The following is a 7781-nucleotide window of genomic DNA, read 5'->3' on the forward strand; positions in this document are numbered from 1 at the left end:
ATATAAAAACTTTATTCAGAAAGTTTCCAATAAAACTGTTGATTTTTCCCTACATATAAAATATTCTTTTTTTCAGATTCTTCAGAAAAGTGTGGGCCTCCTCCACCTATTAGCAATGGAGATACCAAGCCCTTCCCGCAAAAAGTGTATCTGCCACAGTCAACAGTCGAGTACCAATGCCAGTCCTACTATAAATTTCAGGGTTCTCAATATGTAACTTGTAGTAATGGAGAGTGGTCAGAACCACCAAGATGCATATGTAAGTTCTTAATATTCCGGACCTGAGAAAATTAGAGTAATAAGTTTGATCTTTGCTTATTTATACTAAAATTTTTATGGGTTATTACCCTAGAACTGTGTTCACGAACAGCTATTCTGCTGAATGTTTGCCTTTCAGATCTTAATATATAAGTGTATAAGCTTGGAAAATTTCATGTAAACGATGACAAAGTTTCTTTTTTAAAACAGGAATGTTCAGAAACCTCAATTTGTTAATGGACACAATGAGTCTTCAAGAATGACATCCATTTATTGCAAACATCTGAAATATAACATCTCACCTTGACATCAATAACCATTTTCACATTATTAACACTTAGGTAAATAGTTTTCAAAGAGTTTTGCAAACACTGTTTTAAAACCATGAACTTGGAACCAACCCAAATGTCCAGGCCTAAATGATATACTAGGTAAAGAAAATGTGGCACATATACACAATGGAATATTATGCAGCCATATAAAAGGATGAGTTCATGTCACATGTTCTCACTTGTATGTGGGAGCTGAACAAGGAGAACAGGTGGACTCAGGGAGGGGAACATCACATACCAGGGTCTGTCCTAGGTTGGGGAGCTAGGGGAGAGATAGCATTAGGAGAAATACCTAATGTAGGTGATGGGTTGATGGGTGCAGCAAACCACCATGGCACATGTATTTCTATGTGAAGAAACTGCACGTTCTGCACATGTATCCTGAACTTAAAGTATAATAAAAACAATATGCTATTAACTAAAATCCTACTTGAAAACCTGAAATGCTTCCTGAGAGAGCACAGAGCTAGTTAACACTGAGAAGTTCTTTTTCTGATTATTGTTCTTTCTTACATTTTACCAGTATTTCTAGCAAGCAAGAAAGAAATTAACAGAAAGTTCAGCCATTTCCAAATCCCAATGGTTTCTGTTTTTACCTTCATCTCCTCTCCCCTGGTCCCAGAATGAAAATGAATACACTAAAAACCCCTCAAGTCTGTAATATAGGTATACTCTCAGAATTTTGTGCCACAAATCCTATGAACTTGAAGTAATACAATTCAAAATATGAGCCACAATAATTATGGTAACAATAATAACACCTAAAAGTAAGTTTGCCACCAATTTCTACTAGCCTATGAGGTATAGCCCTGGGATACCCATCAGGCCTTGCATATCAGATAACCTATTCCTATCACAGCTCTTAAACTATAAACTCATGAGTTTTTCAAGTGCTTGAGTTCCTAAGTACAGGATGATACAAGCAGTTCTTTTCGGTGATATAACTCATTTCCTTTATTTTGCTGCTATGCTACCTTTTACCTTTTATATTGACTGATGATGCTGATATTTTGGCTGATCATATGATGGGCTAAACCTTAATTATTATCCCTATTTATGTATCCACTTCTGTAGATGATCATGTCTAAGTCTGGGCTCCAAACCATACAAGTGGCAAGACTGCAGAGGAAAATTAGTATCCTCAAATCAAAATAGTTTACAAGTATTTTCAAACTTGATTTCATAGGAAAAATTAAGTGTTAGGTTTCAGAGATGAATTCTGAGTCTTAAATTTGATTGACTGAGATGGACACTCCTAAGATGCATTTCACAGCAAAAGCATTACCTCTTCTCACAATCAAGAACAGGAAAGGATTATAATTATCTGAAGACATAAGATCAGTTCCATGATACAAGCAAGACTTTCTTTTTTTTTTTTTTTTTTTTTTTTTTTGAGACGGAGTCTCGCTCTGTCGCCCAGGCTGGAGTGCAGTGGCCAGATCTCAGCTCACTGCAAGCTCTGCCTCCCGGGTTTACGCCATTCTCCTGCCTCAGCCTCCTGAGTAGCTGGGACTACAGGCGCCCGCCACCTCGCCCGGCTAGTTTTTTGTATTTTTTAGTAGAGACGGGGTTTCACCGGTTAGCCAGGATGGTCTTGATCTCCTGACCTTGTGATCTGCCCGTCTCGGCCTCCCAAAGTGCTGGGATTACAGGCTTGAGCCACCGCGCCCAGCCACAAGCAAGACTTTCAGTCTTCAAAACTAAAGAAGCAAAGAGCATTCAAGCAGAGAATTCTAGGGAAAAAGGCAACCTTATGGAAAATATTACATATACATATGGCATATTACAGCAATGAGGAAAACTTAAACAGGCAGCAGGAAACTTTAGCAAGTTTTGAAAAATATGTTTGGAGAAGTATTTAGTGCTCAAATGCTTATTTTTGAATTGTAAGCAGCCCCTGAATGTATTGAAGAGCTCTTAAAAATTTTTGGATTTCAGAAGTGCTATGTAGTATGTTAAGAAATTTATTTAAGTAAGTGCTTGTAAGATGTATTAAAATATGATTTGCGGAAATTTCTAAAGAAATACCAATGTTAATAAGGGCTAAACTTGAGAAGAGAAGAGAAGTGAATGACATCATCAAAAATGGAAAGCTTACCATGGAAGAATTGAGCTTAATACCTAAGGTATGGGTTGATAGATGGTGCAAAACACCATGGCACACTTTTACCTATGTAACAAACCTTCATATCCTACACAAGTATCCCGGAACTTAAAAAATAAATATAAAAATTTTTTACAAAATCTAAAAGAAAACGAGCTAGGCACAGTTGCTCCCACCTATAATCCCAGCACTTTGGGAGGCCGAAGCTGGTGGATCACCTGAGGTCAGGAGTTCAAGACCAGCCTGACCAACATGGTAAAACCCTGTGTCTACTAAAATTACAAAAATTAGATGGGCATGGTGGTATTTGCCCATAGTGCCAGCTACTCAGGAGGCTGAGGCAGGAGAATTGCTTGAACCTGGGAGACGGAGGTTGCAGTGAGCTGAGATCGCACCACTGCAGCCTGGGCAATAGAGCGAAATTTTGTCTCAAAAAAAAAAAAAAAAAAAAAAGAAAAGAAAAGAAAAAACCCTTTATGTGGAAAGTAACATAATCAAAACAGTCATCTCTTATATCATTGTCTGTTACAGTGAAACATTATTTATACTATTTTTATTTTTTGTTACAAGTAATGAAACCTTGTGAGTTTCCAGAAATTCAACATGGAGGTCTGTATTATGAGACTATGCGTAGATCATACTTTCCAGTAGCTGCGGGAAAATCTTACTCCTATTACTGTGATGCAAATTTTGTGACTCCTTCAGGAAGTTACTGGGATTACATTCATTGCACACAAGATGGGTGGTTGCCAACAGTCCCATGCCTCAGTGAGTAAACCTCTTTACAACAATATGTGCATAAAACTTGTAAAGAATGGAGAGAGAAGAGCAAATAAATGATTACATTGTCTTATATGACAGAAATGGTACCAAGGGAAGAGTTATCCAAGCAAAAAGACCAAAATGGATCTTTTCTGTTATGAGATCTTCATGAAAATCACATGAGAAATAAATATAGGAATTTTATGAGAACACCTATGTAATTTATACATATTTTATCATGAAAATGAAAGATAAGTAACATTGAATACTGACTTTTTTGTACAAACATTTAGTAGTAGCTTTGTCCTTCAGTTATACATTATTTTGGGGTATTGATGCAGTCTTATTTAAATATTCTAAACATTATTTTAATATACTATTTTGATTAAATTCATGTTTCTAATTTACTTTTTAATCATTTTATGGTCTTTAGGACAATGTATTCTCAGTTATTTGGAGAATGGATATAACACGAAATATGAAGGAACATATTGACAGGGTCAATCTGTAGAAGTTGAAGTCTGTCCTGACTACGATCTTCCAAATGTGCAGACCACAGTTTCATGTACAGAGGATGATTGGTCTCCTCCTCCCAGATGCATTCGTGGCAGTTAGTCCACTCATTTGAGATCCCAGTATGTCCGTAACTGTCTAAGATTCTAGACCTTTAACGGGAAAATTTTGTGTATCAATTCTCAAGCTAAATATATATCTTTTTTATTTTTAAGTAGAAGCCTAGCTAGTTTTCAGTTCCAAATGTGTATGAATACATTTATAATTTCTGGATAATGAGTGGATTCTGTCACTTAATAGTCAAGTAATAGAAATATATATTATGAATAGCACAAAATAAATAAAATACAGATGAAAGTAACATTGCTTCAGTATTTATATTGAAATTGTGCTAAATGCATTGATTTAAGTAGATTATGAAATTATAGCATTAATTAAACAATAAATATAATGCTTGCTCAAAGGTCACTTGTACATCTCTCACAATTATATGACATCTATTGTTATAGTTAGTGCTCTGTTGCTTTAAATTAAGACTCATCTTCTGTTATAGCTGACTTTCAGTTTTTAGGTAAAGGGTCTCTGAAAGTTGTTTGTGTGCATCACTTGCAATTTGCAAAACATTCCGTTATAGAAACCGTATGATAATTATGATATAATTGACATGGAAGACAATGGAAATCATCTTACACCTTTGTAGGAGCAACTGTACTCAACAATAGCCTAAGTCTCTGAAAGAAAAGTCCCTTTTTCTCCTACCATAGGCACCAACTCTATCATTAATGCACTTAATAAATATTGTGGTGTGTCAAGCGCTTTATAGATATGAAAATAAAATTATTTACAAGAGAAACTGAACACTGTAGTTTAGAGGTTAGAGGAGATTAATAGAAAAGTAGGCAAGAATAGATCAGAAAGCTCATGATTATGACAAATGCTGTATTATAAATATTTATCATCTTTAACATGATTTCTTTTTCTTTCAGATAGTAAAATTAGTCCATTTACATTTTTTTATTACTAACTGAAAAGGAACATACACATTACTAATATCTTAGAACATATACATCACTAAAATAATTACTACTCATGCATAAACACATTAGTAACATATAGAACATATACAATAATATATGAAGAACATATACATTACTAATATATTAGAACTCATTTTCACTATCTTGTTTGTTTGTTTTTTTCCTGCTTACATTTCCACATTTCTCTCAAACACCATGTCTATATGGGTGTAAGACCCACTTAAGATGACAATCATTTTAATTTCCTGGAGACTAAAGATTTGCAAATTTATTTCCTTGTCTATGGTAGCAGTGTGTACTGTATCTTTGCCTGAGAAATGGCGTATGACTGTATGAAGTCTAAGATATCTTAATAGCATCAAAAAGATTCAGGTTATTGCAAAGCAGCCAGAAACTTTTCCAAAAAATCATAGGGAATTGAGAGTCTGCTAGATCTGCATTCCTCCTCAAGGTCTGCCAGAGCTCTGTTGACAGTCTCAAGGATTCTTTGCTTTTATTCTGCCTTTCCCTGTGTTTTTACTATTTTCTTTCAAAATTCATGGTTTATTTTAGGAACATGGATGTCTAGGAAACTTCCAGTTTTGCTGTTTTCAATTCGTTGACAAATATTTCATTGTTTTACCATATTGCCATGTTTTCACTTGTTCCCTTCTATAAAAGAAGTATTCAACAAATTTTTTTTTCTCTACTTTTTCTATTAGGAACATGCTCAAAATCAGATATACAAGTTGAAAATGGATTTATTTCTGAATCTTCTTCTATTTATATTTTAAATAAAGAAATGCAATATAAATGTAAGCCAGGATATGCAACAGCAGATGGAAATTCTTCAGGCTCAATTACATGTTTGCAAAATGGATGGTCAACACAACCAATTTGCATTAGTAAGTCATTTACATATTCCCATTCAGTTTCTGTCAACTTTGTTCCTCTCTTTGAGATGATAGTGTTTTACTTAAAAATATAGAAAACACTTTTAGGAGTAAAGAGATATAAATACTTCTAATATCATTTAACATACTGTGCCAAACTAAGCCTTTTTTGCCTTTTTAGAGTAATGGCTACTTGGGAAGATGATCCTTCCATCTCTTTAAATTCAACTTGTCTTTGCGTAAAAGCAATCCCATCAGGTACAGACTAGTTAGGGAGCTGCATGGGACTCTCAGCAAAATGTAATAGTTGTCAATAAAAACTTTATTCTTTCCCCTTTCTTCGTATTTCAAAATTATCAACTGCTTGTATTGTATTCCTTGCTCACACTCAGCAAAGATGTACATGTCAGGGAAGGGATGAGTGCTTAATTCTGAGTTTCTGCTAGCATCAGGAGAATCAGACCTTAATAATTTGTATCAATGATGCAACTGAGGAGAACCAACTCAGAAAATTATTTCCAGCTTATAGTCTAGTACAGAGAAAACAAGTAAAGGAAAAGGGTAAGAGGGAGGGCTGAATGTTTACAAACCTCATACTTGGCAATGGATTCCTTACAACTGAAGTTCTCTAAAACATTCCCAACTTGCAATTACTTATTATTAAAGAGATTGCATAATGAACAATGGAAATCTCGTGGTGGCAAAAGTTGATCTTTTTTGTCTTTCCTCTGTAGACATTCACAAAGATTTTTAAAGATAAAATATTTAATTTATTTTTAACACACATATTGATATATAATTTACATAGTGCAAAATCCACTTCATTTTCTAGTGCACAATTCAACTATTTTTAGCTATGAGATGAATTGGAAGGGACTACTGATACGTAATAGGGCATGGATGAATCTCAAAAGTATTAAGCTAAGTGAAAAAAAGAAAGGATACAATTAGAAAGTGATTATCTCAAAGTTACTCTGAGGTTTGGAAGCTATAAAATATCAATTCCTACATTTCTAGAATACTGTTTTCAATTTCTGTGCTTATCATGGGCTCTGTGTAAAGAAAAGCTGTATACTTCAATCTAATTTGACTCAACTTTGATAAATGATCTACTATAAGACTTGTAAAATAAAAGATAGTATGTTTTAAAAACTTTTATAGAACCTATTATCCACTGAATATAATTTTAATCCAACATATACACCAATACTGTGAGTAAATTGAGTACATAAATACATACATTAACTTTTAAATTCACAAAATTTTATTGTCTTTAAAATAATACATTATAGTGATAAAGGTAGACTGTAATAACAGCCAATGAGATGTTCTCAAATAAAAATAGGTCTAACTAAATATTGTTAATATGTTTTTCATAGAATTTAAATGATGAGAAGGATATATAGAGGGAAATATATTTTTCTCTTCTAATTAACTGTTACAGCACAAAGAAAGCACTGATTGTCGAGCTATTTTTTAATAGTGCTCAATTTATTACCACACACTGATTGGTAAATTTTATTCCTATAATGAAACTTTCTTAGTTGAATTGTACATCATATGGCATAGAAAAGCAATCCTCAATTTTATTTTGTTTTAGAACTTTGTGATATGCCAGTTTTTGAGAATTCCAGAGCCAAGAGTAATGGCATGTGGTTTAAGCTCCATGACACATTGGACTATGAATGCTATGATGGATATGAAAGCAGATATGGAAACACCACAGGTTCCATAGTGTGTGGTGAAGATGGCTGGTCGCATTTGCCTACATGCTATAGTAAGTATTTTATTCAAGTATTTATTTTTACTAGAATTAAATAAATAAATTTAAAAAAACATACATATGTATACTTACGCATATATGTGTACGTATACATATATGTACATATTCATGTAGTCCTCA

The 7781-nt window shown here is 33.7% G+C and overlaps 1 pseudogene; it reads left to right on the forward strand.

Moving 5' to 3' along the window:
* Positions 1–76: 76 nt before the first annotated feature.
* LOC113223144 lies at positions 77–7655 on the forward strand (annotated as a pseudogene).
* The last annotated feature ends 126 nt before the right edge of the window (positions 7656–7781 follow it).

This window comes from Piliocolobus tephrosceles, unplaced genomic scaffold, assembly GCF_002776525.5.
Source record: "Piliocolobus tephrosceles isolate RC106 unplaced genomic scaffold, ASM277652v3 unscaffolded_39154, whole genome shotgun sequence".
Taxonomy (NCBI): Eukaryota; Metazoa; Chordata; class Mammalia; order Primates; family Cercopithecidae; genus Piliocolobus; species Piliocolobus tephrosceles.